Genomic DNA, 26,341 nt, shown 5'->3' with positions numbered 1-26,341 from the left:
ATCAGGGTAATGCTGGCCTTGTAGAATGAATCTGAAAGCATTCCTTCCTCTTCTGTTTTTTTGGAATAGTTTGAGAAGGATAGATACTATAACCTATATGGTTTGGTAGAGTTCACTTTTGAGGCCATCTGGTCCTGGACTTCTGTTTGTAGGGAGTTTTTTGATTATTGATTGAATTTTGTTCCTAATAATTGGTCTGTTCAGATTTTCTGTTTCTTCTTGACTCAGCCTTGGAAGACTGTATATTTCTAGGAATTTATCCATTTCTTCTAGGTTGTTCAATTTGTTGGCCTATAATTTTTCATTGTAGTGTCTTATAATCCTTTGTATTTTTTGTGGTCTCATTTGTAACTTCGCTTTCATTTCTGATTTTATTTATTTTGGTTCTCTCATTTTTTTTTTCAAGAATCTGACTAAAGGTTTGTCAATTATGTTTATCTTTTCAGTGAACCAGCTTAGTTCCTTTGGTCTTTCTGGTTTTTTAGTCTGTATTTCATTTATTTCCACTCTGATCTTTATTGTTTTCTTCCTTCTAATAACTTTGGTCTTTGTTCTTTTTTTTGCTCATTTTGGTGTAAGGTTAGACTGTATATTTGAGATTTTTCTTGTTTCTTGAGGTAGGCCTATATCACTAATAAACTTCCCTCTAAGAACTGCTTTTGCTGCATCCCAAAAATTTTGAACCATTGTTTCCATTTTCATTTGTCTCTAGGTATTTTTTATTTTTCCTCCTTGATTTCATTTGATCCATTGGTTGGTTGTAGTATGTTTTTTAGTCTCCACATGTTTGTGTTTTTTTCCAGTTTTCTTCTTGTAATTGATTTCTAGTTTCATACTGTTGTGGTTGGAAAAGATGCTTATATGATTTCACTCTTCTTAAATTTATTGAGACTTGTTTTGTGGCCTAACATGTGATCTATCCTGGAAATGTTCCATGTGTACTTGAAAAGAATGTGTATTCTGCTGCTTTTGGATGGAATGTTTTGTATATATCTGTTAAGTCCATCTGGTCTAATGTGTTGTTCAAAGTCACTGTTTACTTATTGATTTTTTTGGTCTGGATGATCTATCTATTGATATAGTGGGGTGTTAAAATCTCCTACTGTTATTGTATTCCTGTCAATTTCTCTCTTTGTTTCTGTTAATATTTGTTTCACATATTTAGGTGCTCCTATGTGTGGTGCATAGATATTTACAATTTTTATATCCTCTTGTTGGATTGACCCCTTTATCATTATGTAATGCCCTTCTTTGTCTCTTGTTACAGTCTTTGTTTCAAAGTCTATTTTGTTTGACACAAATATTGCTATCCGAGCTTTTTTTTCCCCACTTCCATTTGCATGGAATATCTTTTATATCACTTTCAGTCTCTGTTTTTCTTAGGTCTGAAGTGAGTCTCTTTTAGGAAGCATATAAATGGATCTTGTTTATCCATTCTGTCACCCTGTTTCTTTTGATTGGAGCATTTAGTCCATTTACATTTAAAGTTACTGATGGGTATGTACTTATTGCCATTTTTGTCCATTGTTTTTGGTTGTTTTTATAGTTCTCTGTTCATTTCTTCTTTTGGTCTCTTCCTTTGTGATTTGATGACTTTCTTTGGTGTTAGGTTTGGATTTCTTTCTTTTTATTTTTTGTGTATATATTCCAGGTTTTTGGTTTGTGGTTACCATGAGGTATATATATAGCAATCTGTGTATATGGCAGTGTTATTAAGTTGATGGTCACTTAAGTTTGAACACATTCTGAAAGCACTACATTTTTACTTCCGCCTCCAAGTTTTATGTATGTAATGCTTTACATCTTTTTATAATTTTGCTAATTTTATCTTTTAACCTTCATACTATTTTTATAAGTGACAGATCTACCTTTTTTTATGGACTTTAAAATATTTTTATTTAAATCCAATTACTTAACATACACCGTATTATTAGTTTCAGAGGTAGAGTTCAGTGATTGATTCATCGGTTGCATATAACACCCAGTGCTCGTTACATCACATGCCCTCCTTAATGCCCATCACCCAGTTATCCCATCCCCCATCCAGATCTACTACTACCTTTTAATGTATGTTTGCTTTTACCAGTGAAATTTTTTCCTTTCATAATTTTATTTATGGCCTTTTCTTTTCCAATTAAAGAATTCCCGTTAACATTTCTTGTAAGGTTGATTTAGTAATGATGAACACCTTTAACTTTTGTTGTCTAGGAAACTATTTCTCCTTCAGTTCTGAATGATAACCTTGCCAGCTAGAGTATTTTTGTTTTTAGGCTTTTTTTCCTTTCAGCATTTTGAATATATCATGTCCCACCCCCTTCTGGCCTGCAAATTTTGTGCTGGGAAATCAGCTGACAGCCTTACAGAGTTTCCCTTGTATGTAACTGTTTGCTTTTCTCTTGCTGCTTTTAAGATTTTCTTTAACTTTTGCCATTTTAATTATTATGTATCTTGGTATGGATCTCTTTGGGTTCATCTTGTTTGGGGCGCTCTTTCATTCTTGGACTTGGATGTCTCTTTCTTTTCCCAGGTTAGGAAAGTTCTTAGCTATTATGTGTTTGAGTAAGTTTTCTACCCCTTTCTCATTGTCTTCTCCTCCTTGGACCCCTATAATGTGAATGCTGATATGCTTGACATTTTCACAGAATTCCCATTAGTAACCCTCATTTTTTAAAAAATTCTTTTTTCATTTTCACTGTTAAGCTTTATTGTTTTCCACTTTTCTGTCTTCCAGATCTCTGATCCATTCTTCTGCATCTTTTATTTATTTATTTATTTATTTATTTATTTATTTAAAGATTTTATTTATTTGACAGAGAGCAAGATCACAAGCAGACAGACAGGCAGGCAGAGAGAGAGGGAGGAGCAGGCTCCCCACTAAGCACAGAGCCTGATGCGGGGCTCGATCCCAGGACACCGGGATCATGACCCGAGCCAAAGGCAGATGCTTAACCAACTGAGCCACCCAGGTGCCCCTCTTCCGCATCTTTTAATCTGTTGATTCCCTCTAGTGTATTTTTTCATTTCAATTACTGTATTCTTCAGCTCTGACTGGTTCTTTTTTATATTTTCTATTCTGTTATTGAAGTTCTGACTTACTTCATTCAATCTTTTCTCAAGCCTGGTGAGTCTCTTTATGACTATTACTTTGAGCTCTTTAATTTTGGTTTTGTCTGTTCTCTCATTTTGAACATGTTCCTCTGTCCCTTCATTTTGTCTGAATCTGTATTTCTATGTATTAGGTAGGTCAGCTACATCTCCTGGTCTGAAAGTAGTGGTCTTATGTAGAAGACAGCATGTGGTATCCAGTAGTGTGGTCCCCCCAGGTCACCATAACCAGGTGTTCCAAGGGTGTCCCTGTGTTGGCTGCATGTACTCTCCTGTAGGCATGTTGGTGTTGCAGATTTTTTTCTCCATCAGTGCCCTCGGTTCTTGGTCACACCACTTCGAAGAATGAAGAGGTAGACCAGACAGAGTGGTGGGCCGCAAAGCAAAGTTTATTGAGTAATTTATTGAGGGATAGCAAAGTCATAGTACAAAGGTCCCAAGGAGGGAGGGGACCTGAAAGGGTTGCCACCAGAGTTTTTAGGTCTAGAGGTTTTATGGGCTTGTTGGTGAGCTCTTTCAATCTGATTAACCCTCCCTGCCCCTGTCATCCAATCAGATTTTTTTCACCTATCATAATGGGAAAGGGTGGAGGGCTCCTTCCAGGGCAGTGTAAAATCCTTTTAAGGATGGTTTCCTCTTAGGGTGGGGCCCTTGTCCCTCCCTGCCTGCCTGCCTTCCAGTTATCACTTCATCACAGGGCTGACCCTCAGCGTGGCTGTCAGCACTGACAGGCTGCACCCTCTGGCGGGGGGCACTGGTGGGCAGGGTTTGCCCCCTTGCATGGCTACTGAGTGGCCCAGCTGTAGCTTTTGGGGACATGCTAGCGGGTGGGGCCAGCCATCAGCCCTGTTATCTGCAATGACTGGCTTCTACCTCTGGGTACACTGGGGGCAGGGCTTGCCCCTCCTTTATTCCGATGGCTAGCTGAGAGACCCCACTCTGGCTAGTATGGGCATGCTGGTGGGGGGGCTGGTTCCCTCGCTCTTCAGGGCAGGAGTCTGGAGGTGTGCTTGGAGAGGTACCTCCCAGTTAGAGCTGCCTGCCAGGTATGACAGAGCAGTACTTGCCCCAGGGGAATGTTGGTCGCTGCTGAGACTGCCCTCCAGGTATGATGGCGTGGGAGCCACCAGGGAGGGGCGCCTACCAGGTGGGGCAGGTCCACAGGGGAATGCTGGGGCTGGGCTAGCATGCTTGCAGGGTAGGTAGAGAGTGCCAGAACAGGCTCCCACAAGTGCCTGGCCAGCTAAGTTGAAGGAGGGCAAGAAAAGTGGCACCCTCTAGCATTTCCATTTTCCAAGAAAGTTCCTGCAGATTCCTGTCCCCTCCAATACACATTCCAAAATTAGTCAGTAAATCTCCTTCACTTAAAACCCAGGTGCTAGGCACTTTCCCGACCCCACTTCAGTGCTGGGTCTTGGACTGGGTGATAGTAGTGCCCTGGCCCTTTAAGTGGAGTTTCCGTTTCCTATAGCCTTGTGGCTCTCCCAGAAATAAGCCCCCTTGATTTTCAGAACCTGTTGTTATGAGGTCTCGTCTTTCTGGTGCAGGTCCCAGGGCCAGGTGTCCCCATTCTGGGGCTTGATCTCTTGGCTCCTCCATGCCTGTGATACCTATCCCTCTTGCTGTGGTTTGCAGCCTTGGGGGTTTGGTTCACCAACTGTGTCTCTGCCCTTTCTCCTCTTCTCTCTCTCTCTCCCCCTTTTTTTATTTAAAGATTATTTATTTATTTGAGAGAGCACGTGCCCTGATTTGGGGGAGGAGCAAAGGGAGAGGGGCAAATAGACTCCCCACTGAGCAGGGAGCTGATGCAGGGCTCAATCCCAGGACCCTGGGATCATGACCTGAGCCAAAGGCAGATGCTTAACTGACTGAGCCACCCAGGTGTCTCTCCCTCCTCCCCATCTTGTGGTCTTCTTATGTCTTTAGCTGTGGAAGACCTGTTCTGCCAGTCTTTAGGTCGCTTTCAGAGTGAGTTTTATCACAAGTAGTTGTTGTCTCTGTATGTCCTTGATAGGAGGTGAGCTCAGATTCCTCCTTTCTTTCCCGTCTCTCCTAGCCTCCAAGTTGTTAATATATTCTAGATAACAGTTCCATTACCAGATATGTGATTTGCAAAATTTTCATCCCATTTCTTTGTGATTTCTTTTCACTTTCTTCATGGTGGTTCTTGGAAGCACAGATGTTTTTAATTTTCATGAGGTCTCATTTACCAGTTTTTTTGTTGTTGCTTGTACTTTGTTTCACATAAGAAACCATTACCTAATCAAAGGTCAGTGAAGATTTACAATCCCTATGCTTTCTTCTAGGAGGTAGTTTTAGCTCTTACGTTGCAATCATTGATCCATTTGAGTTACTTTTTATATACGGTGTGCGGTAGGGTATCAAACTTTGTAATCTTTTGCTTGTGGAAATCCAGTTGTCCCAGCACCATTTGTTGAAAAGACTATTATTTCCCCCATTGAATTATCATGGCAGCCATTTTGAATATCAGTTAAACATAAATGTAAAAGTTTATTTCTCAGCTCTCAGTTCTGTTCCACTGATCTGTGTCTGTTCTTAGCCTAGTACCACACAGTTTTGATTATTGTAGCTTTGTAGTAAGTTTTGGAACCATGAAGTGTGAGTCCTCTCAACTTTTTTCTTTTCAGGGTTGTTTTGGCTAATTTACTCAGTTTTGCTGTGAACCTACAACTGCTCTAAAAAATAATGTCCATTAAAAAAAAAAAACTACCCCTACGTTGTAATATTGGGATTGTGGTAAATTCTTTTTGCATTTCTTTATTCCCCAAACACTCTGTAATATATAATTGTGTTAAATTTTACAATTTTAACAAAGTTTTGGCTAATAGAATAAGTTTTTAACTCAAGAGGCAAATTTAGCTCTGTAGATAAAAATTCAAGTTACCTAGCTTTCCAGGAAGTGTGTGTGAAGGTGAGAGTGTAAGATTATGGGTAGAAATGAGCCTGTCTCAAATTTAGTATTCCAGCTTCTTGATCCTCCTTTATCTCTCCAGTTAGCTTCCTTCAGTTTATTCTCTGCCTTTTTACTTTCCATTAAAAGCCCTCCCTTACACTCCAGCTTAGGACTTTACTCAGAACCTTTAGATGAAATTTTGGGAATCTGGCTGGTTTGTATAATTGCCATTGATAACTGGAATGAATGGCAGCTGAGTAGCATGAGGGCAAGGAGCCAGATAATGCAATCTGAGCCACAGAAGCCACTTTGATGAAACATAAGAGGGGGAGAAAGGAAGCCATCCAAGCAGCACTCTTTAATAGCCTTCTCTGCCCCTCTTGTGTTCTTTCAGTTTTTTTGCATCTGTATATGTTGTTTCTTATGATACTGTATGCTTTTTAAGGGCGGATATCTGCAAGTGGTGCTAGGGCTAGTTAGAAGTTTAAATAGATACACAGAGAATTAAGCCATGTGGCTTGGTTACAGACTGCTGTTCATATGTTGTAAGTGCTGCTACAGTGTGTGTGTGTGTGTGTGTGTGTGTGTTCTAAATAGTTTGGGGGTTTTCTTTCCAGTTTAAGCAATATTAAAATCTCAGTATATTGAGATACTTTATAGATTTTGCATATAATAGGTGTCCATTTGAGGTTTGTTGTAAAACAAAAGCATGTTTTATAAACACACTAAAGATTAATGTCAATCACAAACCAAATTTTGTGGCATTATGACTTTGAAGTATTAAGGTGATTTTTACTGTATAGTTTTCAGTTGAATTAATCAAAAGAAGGGGAAAAACAGTTCTTAATTTCAGTTTTTAAAAATTGTGGTATATTAATGGCCTTCAGAAATGTAAAGTCACACTTTTTTCATTCTTGTAAGGTTTAAAACAATCGTTTCTTATATAGATTAAAGGAAAAAAGACTGCAATTATCCAGATTTCCAGAAATAAACACAAAACTCTAGTTTTGACTCCATTTTTGCAAAAAGTACCTGCCATTTTTGTAGGTAGATTATCATTTGTGGGCTTTGACTTTTTTAATGTCATGGAAAACCTATACCCTTCAAATTTCAGACTCAAAATTTGTTCTAAACAGTGTTTATCAAATACCTTTTCTCCCACTTGAAACTCCATTCATAATACTTGTGTTTTTTTTTACTGTGTCTCCTTTTTCTGACTTGTGTACTCATGGACTTGTGCTTCTGGCCAAGATGAATTAAGAGAGATTGATTTACTCTCTTTGCTGTAATCACATAACAAACAAAAACCCCAGAAAAAATATATGAAGTTTCAAACACTGAACAAGAAGCAGCACAAGACAGTGATCACCAAGAAACCAGAAACAGATGAGTCCTACAATTATCCTAGCTTACTATATGGAGAGAGTTTCCAGGCTGCAGTGTAAGGAGGGGGCAGCTCAGCTGTCGCCTTGAGTTAAAGAGACCGAGCTGGAGTCAGAGGAGGCCAGGGTGGCTGCAGTTAGGGAAGGAGAGAGCTGCACAAAGAGAGAAAACTCCATAGGTCTGCAAAGTCCCTCTTAAATCTTCAGATGAGTGCTGATTAGCACATGTATTTTATGGAAGCTACCCAAAGCCAGGAAAGAACCACCCAAAAGGATTATAGGGAACAATCTCTGATTCTTTCTCAGTTTGTGTTCCCAACAGCCAAAGAGGAAAATATAAGTCAGGATATTGGGTAGAATACTCAGAAAGGTATTGCCTCAGCGGTGGGGCAAATGCCTTAAACTAAAGACTGCTCTGGTCCCTTCTGACAAAGCTTAAAAACAGACCTCAGAAGGATCAAGCTATTTCCAAGTAGTTTAACTGCATCCCAGAACAAAGCTTAATATTTATAATTATGCAAAAATATTTAGTACTCACCAAGGTAAAATTCACATTTGGCTTCCAATAAAAAATATTAGACTTGGAATGAAGCAGAAAAATACAGCCCCTGAGGAGGAAAATCAGTAAGTCAAAACAGAGACATACATGATAGAATTAGTGGACAAAGACATTAAAACACTTATTATGACTATATTCTATATGTTCACGGTATTACTGGAAAGATTGAGAACATGTCAACTACAGGTATGTAATATATTTTAAAGACCCACATTGAACATCTAAATATGAAAACTACAATGTGTGAGATGAAAAATATACTTCATGAGATTTACAGCAAATTAGTGCAGGAGAAAAGATTAGTAAACTTGAAGCCAAACCAGTATGAATCATCAAAAATAAAGGAAATAAAGACTGGGAAAAAATCAGTGAGCTATGAGACAACTTCAGGTGGTTGAATGTACATGTAATTGTAGTCTTGAGAGGAGAGGGTGCAGAAAAAATTTTTGAAGAAACAATGGCCAAATTTTTCCAGATTTCAAAAAAACTGAAAGTTCAGAGATCCAAGAAAAAGAGGAAAAGGGGACAAACACAGATGTGACAAATAGAAAACAAATAGCAAAATGTTAAGTTTACACCAATCTATATTAATAATCACATGAACTATAAATGACCTAAACAACGCAGTTAAAAGGCAGAACTTAGTAGATGGGGTAAAAAAGCAAGACTCAACTGTATGCTGCCTACAAGAAACCTACTGTTCATATTAAGATCCCAAATAGGCTAAAAGTAAAAGGTTTGCAAAGGATATTCCATACTAATACTAATCAAGAAAGTTGGAATAACTATATTAATTTCAGACGAACTAGATTTTAGAGCAAAAAATATTACCAGGAATAAAGAAGATCATTTCATAATGATAAAGGGTCAGTTCAAAAAGTGGAATTAATAGTCCTAAATATTTATACACCTAAAAAGCTTCAAAATATATGAATCATAAACTGACAGAACTGAAAGGAGAAACAAATCCACATTACAGTTGGGGATTTCAATACCTTACCTCTCAACTGGTAGAACAAGACAAAATATCAGTAATGATTTAGAAGATTTAAACACTGTCACCCGATTGACCTAATTGACATTTATCTGACATCTACCCAGTACAACAGAATACACATTTTGTTCAATTGCACAGAGAACATTTACTAGTATAGACCACATTTTGGTCCCTAAAATAGTGTCAATAAATTTAAAATTACTTATATCATAAAAAGTAAGTCATCTGACCAAAAGAATTAAATTTAAAATTGATAACAGAAAACTATCTGGAAAACCCCTAAATATTTATAAACTAATACATCTTTAAGAAATTTATGGGTCAAAGGAAAAAAAATCAAAGTTGAATTTAGAAAGTATTTTGTACTGAGTGGAAATGAAAACAGTGTATCAAAATTTGTGGGAAGTAGTTAATGAAAGTGCTCAGAGGAAAATTCTTAACATTATATGCATGTGTTAGAGAAAAAGTAAGGTTGCAAATCAGTCTGTTGAGCCTCCACCTTAAGAAACTAGAAAAAGAAGAGAAAATTAAACCCAAAGTAAGCAGAAGAAATGAGTTAATGATAAAAGCCAAAACCAATGAAACAGTAGAAAGTCAATGAAATCAAAAGCTGGCTTTTTGAGAAGACCAGTAAAATTGATAAGCCTCCAGCCTAATGGATCAGGAAAGAGAAGACACAAGTCACCAAAATCAGGAACAAAAGAGTTGGCAAAGCTGCAGATCCTATAGGTATTAAAAGGATAAATAAGACAGTGATATTAATTACTTTATGCCAGGATATTAGATGAAATGGGCAGATTCCTTAAAAGACAAAATACCAACACTTACTCAAGAAGAAACAACCTGAATAATCCTTTATGTATTAAGGACTTTATATTCCCCCAAATAAAATTCTGGACCCAGGTGACTTCCCTGATAAATTCTGCCAAATATTTTAAGAAGTCATAATACCAGTTTTACACAAATTCCTACATAAAATTGATGAGGAGAGAATACTGCTTAACTTACTCTGTGATACTGGTATTATCTTGATATTAAAACCAGACAGTGATGCCTAGCTAGCTCAGTTGGTAGAGCATATGACTCTTGATCTCAGAGTTGTAAGTGCAAGCCCCACGTTGGGTGTAGAGATTACTTAAAAAATAAAATAAATAATAAATAAATCCATCCATTCAAATATATTGCAAGAAAAAATTATAGACCAATATTCCTTATGAGCACAGTCATAAAATTCTTAACAAAATTTTAGCAAATTGACCCCAACAACATGTAAGATGGATAAAGTACAATGACCAAATGGGATTTGTCCCAGGAATGCAAACAGTAATCCCTCATTATTTGTGGTTTCACTTCCTATGGTTTCAGTTACCTGTGGTCAACTGCGGTCCAGTAGCCTATGATTCTCCTGATATATCCTTAGAAGGTCAATAGTAGCTTAACACTACGTCACAATACCTACATCATTCACCTCCCTTCCTCTCATTGTGTAGGCTTTTTATCGTCTCACATCTTCATGAGAAGGGTGAGTACAGTTCAATATTTTGAGGGGTGCCTGGGTGACTCAGTTGTTAAGTGTCTGCCTTCGGCTCAGGTCATGATCCCAGGGTCCTGGGATCGAGCCCCCTGCATCGGTCTCCCTGCTCAGCAGGAGGCCTGCTTCTCCCTCTCCCACTCCCCCTGCTTGTTTTCCCTCTCTCGCTGTGTCTCTGTCAAATAAATAAATAAATAATCTTTTAACAAAGATATTTTGAGAGAGAGAGAGACCACATTTATATAACTTTTATTTTATGTTATAATTGTTCTAGTTTATTATTATGTCATTAATCTCTTACTGTGCCTAATTTATAAATTAATCTTTATCACAGGTATGTATGTATAGGAAAAAACATAGTAAATATAGGGTTTGCTACTGTTTGTAGTTTCAGGCATCCACTGGGGATCTTAGGTTGTTATATCTCCTGCAGTGGGGGAGTACTGTGTACCACATTACACATTAACAAAGAAAAAGGAGGAAAAAAAAGATTAACTCATTAGATACAGAAAAGCGTTTAACAAAATCCAACGTGCATTGCTGATAAAAACTCTCAATAAACTAGGGAAAAAAGGAAACTTCCTGAATCTGATAAAGAGCATCTATGAGAAACCAAATAGCTGAAATCATACTTTTTTTTTTTTTTTAAGATTTTATTTATTTATTTGAGACAGAGAGAATGAGAGAGAGAGAGCACATGAGAGGGGGGAGGGTCAGAGGGAGAAGCAGGCTCCCTGCCGAGCAGGGAGCCCGATGCGGGACTCGATCCCGGGACTCCAGGATCATGACCTGAGCCGAAGGCAGTCGCTCAACCAACTGAGCCACCCAGGCGCCCTGAAATCATACTTAAGACTGAAAGACTAAATCTTTTCCCTCTAAGATCAAGAACAAGAAAAAAATATTCACTGTCACCACTTCTATTCAACCTTGTACTGGAGGTTCTATCCAGTGCAATCAGGCAAGAAAAAGAAATAAAAGACCTCTAGATTGAAAGAAAAGAGTAAACTCTTTATTTACAGATGACATGATTCCCTAGGATTTCTTTTTCTTTTTTTTTTTAAGATTTTATTTATTTATTAGAGAGAGAACACAAGCAGGCGGAGCAGCAGGCAGAGGGAGAGGGAGAAGCAGGCTTCCTGTGGAGCAGGGAGCCCGATGCAGGGCTCAATCCCAGGACCCTGGGATCATGACCTGAGCCGAAGGCAGAGGCTTAACCAACTGAGCCACCCAGGAACCCCTCCCTAGGATTTCTAAAAAATTAAAAAAATAAAAATAAATGCTTCCAGAACAATTAAGTGCACTTAACAAAGTTGCAGGATATAAGATCAATATAGAAAAGTCAATTGTATTTCTGTATACTGGCAAATAAATAGTCAGAAGTTGAAATTTAAAAAAGATACCATTTATAGTAAAATTTTAAAAATTAATACCTAGGGATAAATTGTGTACAAGATGTGTAAGATGTCTATACTGGAAAATATAAAATATTACTGAGAAAAAATAAAACCTATGTAAATGAAGAGCTATTATGTTCAAGGATTGGAAGACTCAGTATTGTTAATTCTCTCTAAAAATGTAGATTCGGTACAATCCCAATCAGAATCCCAGCAGGCAATTTGTAGAAAGTGATAAGCTGGTTTTAAAAATTCATATTGAAATGAAGGTCCTAGAGTAACCAAAACAATTTTGATGAAGAACAAAGAGGATTTAACACTATCTGACTTCTAAAACTTATTATAGCTATAATAATCAAAACAGTGGTATTGATGTAAAGATAAACAAATAGATCCACGGAACAGAGAGTCCAGAAAAAAATATGGTCAGTTAATTTTTGAGTGTGGTGCCAAGAAAATTAAATGGAAAAAGAATAGTCTTTTCAATAAATGGAACAATTTGATACTCCTATACAAAAAAAACTGAATCATACCTTAATCCATACTTTTCATCATATATAAAAGTTAATTCAGAATTGGGGTACCTGGGTGGCTCAGTTGGTTAAGCATCTGATTCAGCTCAGATCATGATCTCAAGGTCCAGGTATCAAGTCCCTTGTCGGGCTCCGCATTCAGTGGGGAGTCTGTTTCTCCCTCTTCCTTCTGCCCCTCCCCCTGCTCTGGTGTGGACGCACACTCTCTCTCTCTCTCTCTCTCTCAAATAAATAAATAAAATTGTTAAAAAACAAAGTTAATTCAAAATTAAAAAGAGACATGTTTCCACTTATATGAAATTCTATAAAATACAAACTATTCAAAAAGCAGATCAGAGGTTGTCTGGAGACTGAGCTGGAGAGGAATGAATTATAAAAGTATGCAAGAGGGGTGCCTGGGTGACTCAGTCGGTTAAGCATCTCCCTTCAGCTCAGGTCATGATCCCGGGGTCCTGGGATTGAGCCCCGCATCAGGCTCCCTGCTTCTCCCTCTCCCTGTATATCCCTCCCCACCCCATACTCTTGCTGTCTCTCTCAAAAAATAAAGTCTTAAAAGTACACAAGAAAAAATTTTGGGGTGACAGATATGTCCATTATCTTGATTGTAGTGATGGCTTTATAGATCTATATACATATGTCAAAACTTACCAAGTTGTATACTTTAAATATGTGCAATTTATTATTAAAGATTTTATTTATTTATTTGATAGAGAGCACAAGCAGGGGGAGCGGCAGGCAGAGGGAGAAGCAGGTTCCCCGCCGAGCAGGGAGACTGATGCTGGGCTCGATCCCAGGACCCTGGGATTTTGACCTGAGCCGAAGGCAGACGCTCAACCGACTGAGCCACCCAGGGGCCCCAAAATATGTGCATTTTATTGTGAAGTATATGTCACTACTGTTTTTAAACTGTACTTGAGTGTTCTTCAGTGTTTATATTTTGCTGCTCAAATTTCAGGACCACATAAGGGACTCAGTTTTTTAAATAATTTTTCAGTGATTAAGTTTGAGGTGGGAAAACATGCATTGTGTATTATCAAGTTCACTTATAGTTTTAACTTATCACAAAACTGAAAAACTGTAATAAATGTTCCAACTTGGGCTTTCTGAAATTATAAAGGAATTTTCAGAATGATACATATCAAATGTTAGATTTAATTTTATTTTCAGATTAGAACATTGTTCAGCTGGATGATAGATAGGAAAGAATGTTACAAGAACCGTAAAGATAAAATGGAGGAAGTCAACAGAATTCTAGGCTTGGGAGAAATTCTTAGGATTTTGATTTGATGACTAGGTATCTATGTAAATAATGGCCCTTCAAATATGTCCACATCCTAATCTCTGGAATTTGTTAATATGTTACCTTACACCGTAGAAGGGACTTTGCAGATGTGATTAAAGGCTTTGAGATGGGGAGATTATCCTGGATTATACAGATGGGCCCAACATAATCACAGAGGTTCTTAAGAAATTTAAGAAAGCAGAGAAACTTTCCTGGCTGTGGTCAGAGGGAGATGTGACTGCAGAAGAGTGATCAGAGACATACAATATTGCTGTTTTGAAAATAGAGGAAGGAGCCATGAGCCAAGGAATGTGGGCAGCCTCTAGAATCTGGAAAAAAGCAAGGAAATAGAGTCTCTAGAAGGAATGCAGCCCTACTAACACCTTGATTTTTTGCCCAGAGAGCTCTATTTCTGACTCCAGAACTGTAAGATAATAAATGTGTATTACCTAAGCGGTTAAATTTGTGGTAATTTGTTACTGCAGCTATAAAATACGAATACAGTATCCAGGGTGGTAAAGCTCAGAATTAATAGTGTTTTGCCAGAGCGTTGTAATGGAAAGTGAACTCTGTAATACCAAAATAACTTTTTCCATTCTTTGGGAATTGTTTTCCCTTCCACATTTCAAATCTCATTTTCCCATAAAGTAAAATGTGTATTTATTCATTAAAAAGTAATTCTAAATATAAAATATTAGAGTTGAAATAAATCTTAGATATCATTCTAGTCTGACCTCCTGAAATTTATAGATGGAGAAACTAAGAAACAGCCAAAGATTCCATAGCTAGTTACCAATAGATTGGAGCTTAAATTCAAGCATGGTGTGTGTTCTATCATATATACCCTTAGAAAATTTTCTGGAATTGTGAAATATCTGAGTCACTTGTTGGAAGAGGGTGTTTACTTAGATAGTTGAATCTTTGTCTAGTGACAAGATTAATTGTGGGATTATTTTGTCACCTTGGAAGGCCCTAAGAACCTGATCCTTAAGAGATGGAATATGTCACATTAATAAACTTCACTGGTCAGTAACTTGACATGCGTATGGGGGAAGGTACCAACTCAGTGGCTCAAGTGGAGGGGTTTGGGAGATGGTGGGGACACATCAGAAATAAATTTTCCAGGACACCTGGGTGGCTCAGTCGGTTAAACATCTGCCTTTGGCTCAGGTCATGATCCCAGGGTCCTGGGATCGAGTCCTGCTTCGGGCTCCTTGCTCAGCAGGGAGCCTGCGTCTCCCTCTGCCTGCCTCTCCCTCTGCCTGCCTCTCCCTCTGCCTGCCTCTCGCTCTGCTTGTGTGCGCTCTCTCGCTCTCTCTCTCTCTGACAAATAGATAAAATCTTTACCAAAAAAAATAATAAATTTTCCTTATTCTTTTTTCTTTTTTTAAGATTTTATTTATTTGACAGAGAGAGACACAGCGAGAGAGGGAACACAAGCAGGGGGAGTGGGAGAGGGAGCAGCAGACTCCCCCGCAGAGCAGGGAGCCCGATGTGGGGCTCGATCCCAGGACCCTAGGATCATGACCTGAGCCGAAGGCACATGCTTAACGACTGAGCCACCCAGGTGCCCCAGATTTTCCTTATTCTGGCCTAGGATCTGTTACAGTGTTATAGATTCTTTCTCCAGACTTCTCCCCAAACACTGCGTCTCTCCTATAAAGGAAGATCCACTCGTTCTCAAAACCCAGTGCCCAGACAGAGGCCTCTAGACATCAAACCTGAGAGCAGCACTCATTTCCTTCTGTGTCCTCAGTTGCTGTTCTCCTTCCACACTTTTATGGTGGGGATTTAAGGAAGCCAAGGTTTTTGTTCCTTCTACATAAGGTTTTGTTCACAGACCCAAAATGCTGTTCTCATACAGTTTTTCTCTTGGACATAATAATGGACCTTTGGAAAGAATATTAAAGCCATGTCTTAAATCTGCTTAATTTATGTTACAGTGCTTTATTATTTTTTTTAAATTTTATTTATTTATTTGAGAGAGACAGACAACCAACCGGGGGTGGGGGGGCAGAGGGAAAGAAAGAGAGAAAGAAGCAGGATCCCCGCTGGGCAGGGAGCCTGATGTGGAGCTCAATCCCAGGACCCTGAGAGCATAACCTGAGCCGAAGGCAGATGTTTAACCGACTGAGCTCCCAGGCGCCCCTATATTACAGTGCTTTTTTTTTTTTTTAAAGATTTTATTTATTTATTTGAGAGAGAGAATGAGAGAGAGAGAGAGAGAGCACAAGAGAGGGGAACAGGAGAGGGAGAAGCAGACTCCCCGCCAAGCAGGGAGCCCGATGCGGAACTCGATCCCGGGACTCCAGGATCATGACCTGAGCTGAAGCAGTCGCTTAACCAACTGAGCCACCCAGGCGCCCTATTACAGTGCTTTAATAAGATAATACTATAAGAGGATACAATATGATACAGAACTTTTATCCTAGGTTTCTTCCCTCTGCATTCCAGCTCTCTAAACCATCTCTTCCTCCAGTTGTGATTTAATGTATCCTCAGAGATTGGCAGCTGGGTGTAGTCTTCTGTTCTTGACTGCCCATGTTTAAGCCAAACTGATAGAATTAATAAGATGAATCTGCTGTGTGTATGTATGTACAGCCAATATACTTACAGTGCACTTCAGAGATATGCTAATTTTGCCAGGGTTTTATTAGAACAGAATATTATTATTACTTTTTTTTTTTATAGTTGAACACTCAGGTACAATATAAGTCTCTAGATTTTTCAGAGTAGCTTTGGAGAAGGAATGTAATCAACTGGTAATGATATTTAAGCCCTGATTTCTTACTCTAGTGTTTGATATTTTACCATTTTTATATTGACTGCTTTTGAAAATCACAGTTCAGTGTTTGTTGAGTACCTCTTTTACTCCATTCACTTACACTAGGTGGTAGAGGTACAGAAATGAGTAAGACACATTGTCTACCTATAGACCTGCCTGTAGTGTTTATAGACCTTTGTCATGTGTTACCTTGTTGGCTTGTTCTTAGAAATCATCAGAAGACTTGGAAGCAAACTGTTTGACCCTATGAGTCAACCCACATTGATAATCTACCACTGTGATACAGGGAGAAATTTGATTTTTCTATCAAAAACATGAGGAAACGTGTTCAAAATATGAAGTAATAGAGTCTTAGTCCTGTCTTTACCCTTACCAGAATGTAAGTTCTGAGGAGATAGAAATTGTTTTCTGTTGTGCCTCCTCCATTGCCTAGAACAGCAGCACATAGTAGGTATTCAGTGGCTATTTGTTGAATGGCTCCTTATCTTTCAGCTTTTAGCTCAGTGGTGTGTGTACAATGTTCTCGCCACTGTTCCTTTAGGGATATATTTACCTTATCTCCCAGTGGCCATACTTAGCTGCAGGGTAGGACACTGAGGCTTTATTCTGGGAAGCTTTGTGTCCTGTTAAAAAACAGAGGTCTTATTAATAAGGAAGAAGTGGAGAAAAAGAGACTTGAGAAGTACTGGCAGTCTCTACCATCTCTAACTAGTGATATCTATCCGATGTACCTTTGAACTAAGGGGTGTCATGACTTGGCATGGAGCAGGCTACAGCTGGTGACAGCCATGAGGCTATGCATAAAGTCAAGAAAGTACCAGAGAAGGATTCAGATGCTTACCTGAGGAGATAAAAGAGCAGTAAATAATTTTATTTGAACAATGGTATGGTATTAAAGGAATGCGAGGACTAGTGCTTTCGAAGTGCTGAGAGAGCTTTTTAATCTATCATTGGTAATATTGCTGGCTGCTTCAGGGATGGTTTGCAGTTTTTAAACTGTTCAGCTGTATTGCTAAGAGTCCTAGTAATCAGAAGTGAGGCTTAGACATTAGAAGTTTGAGAAGTTTGGTTTTATTTACTTAGTAGTAATTGCTGTATACTTTTATCTTAATTTCCACATAGAGTCTGATAACACCCCAACAAACATCCAGACTTCTCTCCTGAGCTCAGGCCTTGTCTCTCTGACTGTCCTCTGGATATCTCACAAACACTCTTTGCTCAACCAGAGTTTTCTTCCTCTACACTGAAGCACTCCAAAATGTTTGAATTAAATTGAACAGTAAAAATAAAAAGTCCTGATGAAGGGCACCTGGGTGGCTCAGTCGGTTGAGCATCTGCCTTTGGCTCAGGTCATGATCTCAGGGTCCTGGGATCGAGCCCTGCATCGGGCTCCCTACTTGGTGGGAAGTCTGCTTCTCCCTCTGCCCCTCACCCCACTCATGCTCTCTCTCTTGCTCTCTCTCAAATAAATAAAATTTTTTTGTTTTAAAGATTTATTTATTTATTTGACAGAGCGAGACACAGCCAGAGAGGGAACACAAGCAGGGGGAGTGGGGGAGGGAGAAGCAGGCTTCCCGCCAAGCAGGGAGCCCGATGTGGGGCTCCATCCCAGGACCCCGGGATCATGACCTGTACCGAAGGCACATGCTTAACGACTGAGCCACCCAGGCACCCCAATAAAATCTTTTTAAAAAAAAATTTTTTTTAAAGAAATTTCAGTAGTTTTAGATTTACCTTAGCAATTTATTAAAAAAAAAAAAAAGTCCTGGGGTGCCTGGGTGGCTCAGTTAATTGGGCGTCTGCCTTCAGCTCAGGTCATGACCCCAGCATCCTGGGATCAAGCTCCACGTCAGGTTCCCTGCTCCGTGGAGAGCCTGCTTCTCCCTCTCTCTCTGCCTGCCACTCTGTCTACTTGTGCTCTCTCTGTGTCAAATAAAGAAATAAAATCTTAAAAAAAAAAAAAAAAAGTCCTGATGAGTGGAACCATGAAGTGTTTCATCTTTTTGTCCTAAGTTTAAAAAAAATCATGAAAGTAATATGTGCTTATTGTTAAACTATTTAAATGACCTAAAATAAAATTTAAGAAGTGAAAATTCCTTCCTATCTCCCCCTCCTCCCAGATCTCATTCTCCAGAGTTATCTTTACTGGCTGTTTTGATAGTGGGTATCTTTCCAAACTTTTTTTATATATAAGCAATACACACACACACATATACACTATTTTCCTTCTAAAAATAAGGTCATATTACAGATTGTTTGCAACTCACCATTTGCTTAATAGTACATCTTGGACATCTTTCCATCTTTTCATGTCATTATTAAAAGGTTATTATTATTTTTTCTAAAGATTTTATTTATTTATTTGACAGAGAGAGACACAGCGAGAGAGGGAACACAAGCAGGGGGAGCGGGAGAGGGAGAAGCAGGCTTCCCACAGGAGCCCGATGCGGGGCTTGATTCCAGGACCCTGGGATCACGACCTGAGCTGAAGGCCGACGCTTAACGACTGAGCCACCCAGGTGCCCCTGTTAAAAGGTTATTTTATCTGAAATAACTAAGACCTTACCTGTTCTATATTAATATTTCCAGAGTTTAGCTATCTTAACTCTAAAAAAAAAATAAAAATTAGGCATGTAATATTTGCATAATTTGTAATCCAGTGCTGTAAAATGATTGCACACACCAAAATCTACAAACAGCTGGGAACCATGGTTGGTTGCTGCGTGTAATTACAATATAAGCACATTGTCACATGTATTATCCCCCTTTGATGTTATCAACTGGCTTTTTTTTTTTTTTTTTCCTAGCAGCCCAGAGGACCAAGTCATCACTGGACACTGTGCACCATAACAATACACTTCATTTATTAGAATGGTATTCTTTTTCAGTGGATGAGCATTTACAAAATCTTAACTCAGCTGTTTGGATGTTTTCGGTGTTTAGACTCTTAACTAAATGATTCTCTACTGTCTAGATTTATCTTATCCTTTTCAAAGACTGCATTATATTTTTGTAGTATGAATTTGCCAAATTTTATTTAAACACTCCCATGACCATTCTACTGAGGAAAAACTTTAGCATACTTTTATTTAGTCCTACCGTTAACTTAGTGGTAACTTAAGTAATCTATAAGTGTTTAATTGATGAACAAATCTACACTTGACTCTTTCCCCTATGTATTTGTCTTTCTGGCCCTTCTTTTTAAGCCTTTGCTCTCTATTTCCCTTTTACCTAAGTCATTTCACCTTTTCCCTTTGTAAGCCTAGTGCAGGTATCAAATGACTCACCTGTCACTTTTGCATCTTTATACATTCTCCTTCTACTTAACTTGTAACTCACAATATGCTGTCTTTCTCTCATTTCTGTTTTTTAACCTTTAAACCTTTACCACTGCCCAGTGCCCATGGGAGATCCTAGGGCATACACATAATCAGCAATTTCCCCCCACAAAATTAAAAAAAAATTGCCAAATACTTATTCATAGATGTCCCATTTTATTCTAAGTAGAATCTCTAAATATTTGAGAAGTAATTGTATCCACAAAATAAAGACATATAAGGAAAATGTGCAATCAGATAAGAGTATACAAAAATCAAAAACATTGCTTTAAAAGATCCTTTGAACAGAGTAAATGAAATAATGGACATAGATGATAACCAAATGGTGATCTAGAAATTCCATCAAAGAAAATCTCTTAGAATATAGAGCAAAAAGCCAATGATGGATTTTAAGAGAAACCCCAATGTTTCTTAACCTTTTGTGCACATTAGAATCATCTGAGATACTTTTTATTTTTATTTATTTATTTATTTTTAAAGATTCTATGTATTTATTTAATTGACAGGGAGAGAGAGAGAGAGACAGCGTGAGAGGGAACACAAGCAGGGGGAGTGGGAGAGGGAGAAGCAGGCTTCCTGTGGAGCAGGGAGCCCGATGCGGGGCTCAATCCCAGGACCCTGGGATCATGACCTGAGCTGAAGGCAGTCACTGAACCAACTGAGCCACCCAGGCGCCCCTCTGAGATACTTTTTAAAAGCACTGATGCCCTTGGGGCGCCTGGGTGCCTCAGTCAGTTGAGCGTCCGACTCGGGTTCAGCTCAGGTCATGATCTCAGGGTCGTGAGATAGAGCCCTGAGTTAGGCTCCACGCTCAGCATGGAGTCTGCTTGAGATTCTCTCCCTCTCCTTCTGCCCCTTCTACTCATGTGTGCGCTCTCTTCTTCTCTCTCTCAAATAAATAAATAAATTTTAAAAAACCCACTGAGGCCCTGGCCCCACCACAAACCAATTAAATACAGATTCTCTGGGAGTGGGGTGCAGGCATCAGTGGCTTTTTAAAGCTTCCCAGGTGATTCTCATGTTTATTCCATGTTTAGAAACGTGCTTAAGAGATCTGAAGGATAAAACCAAGATGTGTACAGTCTGTCTAGTAAGACTTTGAGGTAGAGGACAGACATTGAAGGAAAAGAAATAATAGTTGAAACTGCCCTGAGATCCCCAAAGACTCATCTTCAGCAATTAAAGACCAGGATATCAAGGCCCCTGCAGGAATTAAGGAAAGAAGACAAATACCGCAATATATCCTGGTGATAAGTCTGAACCCCAAGAATATAGAAAATCCTTATATCCTAGAATGGGATCCACCTTGTGCACTAGGGAAGGAAGGAAACCTACCTGGGCTCACGGACCCAAACACCGCTTCTGCTCTCTTCCCCAGACGTGGTTCTCTACTTAATTTCTCTGGCCCACTCCTGCTTTTGTTGATGCTGACCCCAGGCTCCCTTGGGAAGAGCTGTTCTTACAGTTGATGTTTAGAAAGGCAACTTGCGCTTCTTTGTCCTCTCCTTCAGTCTGATCCCTTCTCCCTTCTAGTTCAATGACATACCTTTTCTTGTTTTCCAGCTCAGAGATTTACAAATTTTTCTGTAATTCCAGGGCCCTCTTGGAGAAAGTTGATAATTTAGTAATCTTTCAACCTTTGGCATTTGGATGGTCTGATATTTTCTAGATTTTTTCTTTGTTTTAATACTAATATAATATTTGAGAATAGTAATTCATCCAAGTAGTCAGTGACAGAAGTAATTATAAATTTGGTCTGTTAACTTTGCTTTCTTCAGTAACTACTTGAACTGAGAAAAGCGAGTATAACAAATAATTGTATGTATCTAAGAGAATAAAGGAGGATGTAGTTTGTAGCTATAAAGTGGTAATTCCATTGAGGATTCTCTTTCCTCTCCCGTCTTCTTGACTGGACATCTGAGCCTTCGGTCCCTGAAGAATTGATGCTGGAGGCTGGGCTCAGCACTTTGGATGTACACTAGAAATGAGCAAGGCATCTTCAGTTAAGGGGAAAGTAGGAGGATTAAAGAGTTAAGTCTGGCTGACCGTTCTGTTAATTTCTGTCTGCTCTGGCCTCAGATTTCTTTTTTTTTTTTTTAAGATTTTATTTATTTATTAGAGTGCATGAGTGGGGGGGTGGGAGGGGCAAGAGGGAGAAGCAAGCTCCCCGCTGAGCAGGGAGCCCCACACGAGCCTCCATCCCAGGACTCTGAGGTCATCCAGGACTCCAAGATTATGACCAGAGTTGAAGGCATAAGCTTAGCCGACTGAGCCGCCCAAACCCCCCCTTTTTTTTAATTGTGCTTAAATGTACGTAACATAAAATTTACAGTTTTTACCAGTATTAAATGTACAGTGCAGTGACAGTGAGTACATTCACACTGTTGTGCAATTATTACCACTTTTGTTCTCCAGAACTTTTTCACCTTCCCAAACAGAAACTCTGCACCCATTAAACAACCGTCCATACTCCCGTTCTCCAGCCCCTAGTAATCTCTATTCTACTTTTCTGTCTCTATGAAGTTGCCTACTCTAGATACCTCATATAAGTAGAGTCCTAGGGACGCCTGGGTGGCTCAGTTTGCTGGGCGTCCGCCTTCGGCTCAGGTCATAGTCCCGGGGTCCTGGGATCGAGTCCTGAGTCAGGCCCCTTGCCCAGCGGGGAGCTTGCTTCTCCCTCTCCCTGCTCTGCCTGCTGCTCCCCCTGCTTGTGCTCTGTCTCTGACAAATAAATAAAATGTTAAAAAAAAAAAAAAAGTAGAGTCCTATAATATTTGCCCTTTTGTGTCTGATTTATTTCACTTAGCTTAATGTTTTTAAGGTTTATCCATGTGTTGTAGCATGTGTCAGCATTTTATTTTTATGGCTGAATATTTTAATCATACATATATGCACATGTACCATATTTTGTTTATGGACACTTGGATTGTTTCCACCTTTTGGCTATTGTGAGTGGTGCTGCTATGAAGATTGCTATACAAGTCTCTGCTTTCAGTTATTTTGGGTATATGTCCAGGAGTGGAACAGCTGGATTATAATGGTAATTCTGTGTGGAATGTTTTGATGAACCACAGAGGGTGTACCATTTTATATTCCCACCAGCAATGCATGAGGGTTCCAGTTTCTCTACATTCTCCCCAAACATTTGTCATTTTCCATTTTTTGAAAATAGCTATTCTAATGGGTGTGAAGGTATCTAAGGGGGAGCAGAATATGTGATCCCCAAATACGCCCCTTTGGCATGTGGACTGTTTTGAGCTGAAGGCAGTTGAGGTCTAACAGACTCAAGAAGAGATTTATTTATTTTATTATTTTATTTTTTCTTTTTACCTCTCTCTTAACTGCCTAAAATAATTTAGAGTGAGGGTCTGTACCTGGATGAGAGCTAATACCAGAGATAACTTTTTATATAAAAAAGACTTATCTGCCTGGCAGGGCAAACATTTGTTTACCAAACATTTGCTCTTCCCATCCTCTATGAATGGTCTTCCTCCCCTTTGAAGTCCCAGTCCCTCACCGCCTTCTCCTTAGCTCAGGATGGCTTATAAACCTCAGTTGCTTGCGTGTCTGGGAACTTCATATCTTTGGGGTTCCCAAAGGTAAAAATTTGGGGGTTTTTTCTTGTTTATCTGCCTTATGTCAATTTAATTATTAGACCAGGGAAAGAACCTAGAAGGGAAGAAAGGGAAAGTTTTCCCCCTTACATATCTCATTGAGATTTTGATTTGCATTTCCCTAAAAACTGATGTTGAGCATCTTTTCATGTGCTTATTGGCCATTTGTACATCTTTTTATGGTTCCTTTTTTGAAAGAGAAAAAAATGTATGGGCATGTGTGGGAGTATTATTCATCATCTTCTCGTTCCCCACCCCAGTGTGGAGGAAGGAAGTTAACTGAGGGAAAGTAGATGGCTAAATGTAGAGTGCAGCTTCATATCGATGTGTAGTCTGTCTTCATATGTGATCTTGTTTCCTCTGCGTACATATTTATCTCTTTTGTATGCATGTCTTGTCTACAAATAGATAACTTATCTTGACACTCCCATGTGTTACTGGATTTGAATGTTTTGACAGAGGCGTGGGGTTGAAAGTCAATGAGGGCTTTCCGGTTCATCCTTACATGTGTATTTTTTAAATTAAGATAGATTATTGCATTTAGTTACAAGTCCTAGGGTGTGTGTCTTGTGTGTTTTCTTTCTTTTGTGTTTTAGTTTTAGGAGGCTGTGAAAGCCTTTATGGCCCAGGCATTTGTGGTACTTAGAAAGAATGCTACTGTCATTTTCTGTGCTGCTAACAAAGTATCCAGTTCCCATATTCCTTTTTTGTCTTCTTTCTGAAAACTCTTCTGTTAGTTGGATAATCTGATACAATTTATCTAGATTTTAACAGAGAATAACACAGTGAGAAATACACATGGGGAATTAATGGATAACCCTTTAAAATGATTTCTCATTTTTAGTTACGTTAACTGAATTTTTCAGTACACTGTTGGTGAAATTTTAAGCGTATTCTCATTTTTCAGTTATGTCTCAGGTGTTTGCTGACTTGCACTTTGGAGAGTGCCTGCTTATCTGGCATGTCCATAACAGAACTGTGTGTTCTCTCTCTGATGTACTGGGTAGCAGTTTCCCCCCTTTGGACAGTTCAGAACAGTGAGCTTTATCATAGATTAATATCCATAGCTACATAGTGATTTTAAATCCAGAATAAACCTGGAGTAGGAGAAAGAAGAAAAGGCTCACTTATGAAAAAAGTGACTTTCTCAGTGTGTCTTGCAGGTTTTTGGGAATTGTCTCATCTTACTGCCTTTTTTCATATAACACTAGATCAAGGAAAAAAGGTTTTTAAAAATTTTTGTTTGCTTATAAAGATCTGTATGCCAAAGGACATAACTGGAATTAATGGAAGAAACTTGGAAAATTCAGTTTATTTCTTTATTCTTCCAGATTTTTCTTGCCTTTGAAAGTTGAAAAGCATTTTACTGTTTTTTTTTTATCTTTGTGTTTTAATTACGCTACCCCTTTTCATATACTCCATACTGCTCAGAACCATTGTCTGAGATTACGAAGATTACTTAAATCCCTTAAAGGGTTAGAACCAAATATGAAGAGCAGATTCCTTTATCAAATGAGACTTATAAAGTTAGCAAATCAACTTACAAGTTGAATTTTACCAAGCTATTGTTTCCAAAGGGTAGGATTAGAACCAAAAGAAATGGCTTTTTTTTTTTTTTAAGATTTTATTTATTTATTTGAGAGAGAGAATGAGAGAGAGCAAGCACATGAGAGGAGGGAGGGTCAGAGGGAGAAGCAGACTCCCTGCCGAGCAGGGAGCCCAATGCGGGACTCGATCCAGGGACTCCAGGATCATGACCTGAGCCAAAGGCAGTCGCCTAACCAACTGAGCCACCCAGGTGCCCGAAATGGCTTTTTTAAAAAAAAGATTTATTTATTTATTTGATAGAGCGATGCATGCGAGCAGTGGTGGTGGGTTGGGAGGAGGACAGAGAGATTGGAGGAGAGAATCTCAGGCAAACCCCCAGCTGAGTACAGAGCCTGATGCAGGATTTGATCTCACGACCCTGAGATCATGACCTGAGCTGAGATCAAGAGTCGGACACTTAACCGACTGAGCTATTTTTTGATTGACAGTATTTTCATTTAAAAATGTAGCTGATCCCCAATTGATAAGCATTAAAAAGAAAGGCACTGTCCTTGGACGTGTGGTTGGTAGTCATCCTTCCTCAAAACTTACAGTTTTTTTGTGGTATTTGTGCTTGCACACACACACGTTCTCTTAAATGATTTGAAAGTAAGTAGCAGACATCATGACACCTCACCCCTAAATAGTTCAGGATGTGTCTCCTAAGAATGAGTATATTATTTTACATAAAACCACGATACTGTATCACATTCTAGAAAGTTAATGTTATAAAGCAATAATCTAATGTACAGTCTTATTTTTTAAGTCTTTCTAATTATCCCAAAAATGTGCTTTTATAACACTTTCATCCCTCTAATCCAGGATCCAGCCAAAGATCACACATCACATTTGGTTGTTGTATCTCTTTAGTCTCCTTTAAACTAGGACAGGCCCCCTATCTTTTTTGGGGTGAGGGATCTTTCATAACATTAACATTTTGAGATGTCTAGGCCAGTGGTCTTATACAATATTCCACAAATGATTTTATCTTTTCTTCTTGATTAGTTTCAGGTTAAATACTTTTGGTAGGGCTATTACACGTGTACTTCCCGTTCCATCACATCAGGAAGCACCGTGATAGCAGTGTGTATTATTTTGGGTAATGCACAGCTTGGTCATGATGCAGACCACTCGTGCTAAGGGGTGTCTGTCAAATCACTTCATCGGAAAGCACTTCTCCTTTATTAAGTAATCTGTAGGTTCATGCTTTGAGACTATGTGGCTGTTCTGCTCCCTAATAACCTTCCACCTGGTTATTTTAATTTGCACATTGATTTAATTCAAGGTTTTGCTAGGGGCCTATTGATGGATGTCAGTTTA

General features: G+C 38.8%; 1 protein-coding gene and 1 long non-coding RNA gene across 9 annotated transcripts in view; one reads left to right on the top strand and one right to left on the bottom strand.

Moving 5' to 3' along the window:
* Window positions 1-26,341, top strand: part of FKBP5 (FKBP prolyl isomerase 5) — a 115,860-nt gene that overhangs the window by 28,029 nt on the left and 61,490 nt on the right. The gene's annotated exons all lie outside the window — the stretch shown is intronic.
* The window catches only part of LOC145722991 (uncharacterized), an 81,713-nt gene that overhangs the window by 18,605 nt on the left and 36,767 nt on the right, over window positions 1-26,341 (bottom strand). Inside the window, exons 2-4 of the long non-coding RNA XR_014147629.1 lie at window positions 21,156-21,798; window positions 17,036-17,105; window positions 7,940-8,009 (exon numbers count right to left, since the gene is read on the bottom strand). This is a non-coding gene — a long non-coding RNA (uncharacterized LOC145722991). The remainder of the gene's footprint in view (window positions 1-7,939; window positions 8,010-17,035; window positions 17,106-21,155; window positions 21,799-26,341) is intronic.

The sequence above is a fragment of the Leptonychotes weddellii genome, chromosome 8 (assembly GCF_054177405.1).
Source record: "Leptonychotes weddellii isolate Sample4059 chromosome 8, ASM5417740v2, whole genome shotgun sequence".
Taxonomy (NCBI): Eukaryota; Metazoa; Chordata; class Mammalia; order Carnivora; family Phocidae; genus Leptonychotes; species Leptonychotes weddellii.
Note: the sequence above shows the minus strand (reverse complement) of the source record. Positions and strands in the feature narration are given on the sequence as shown.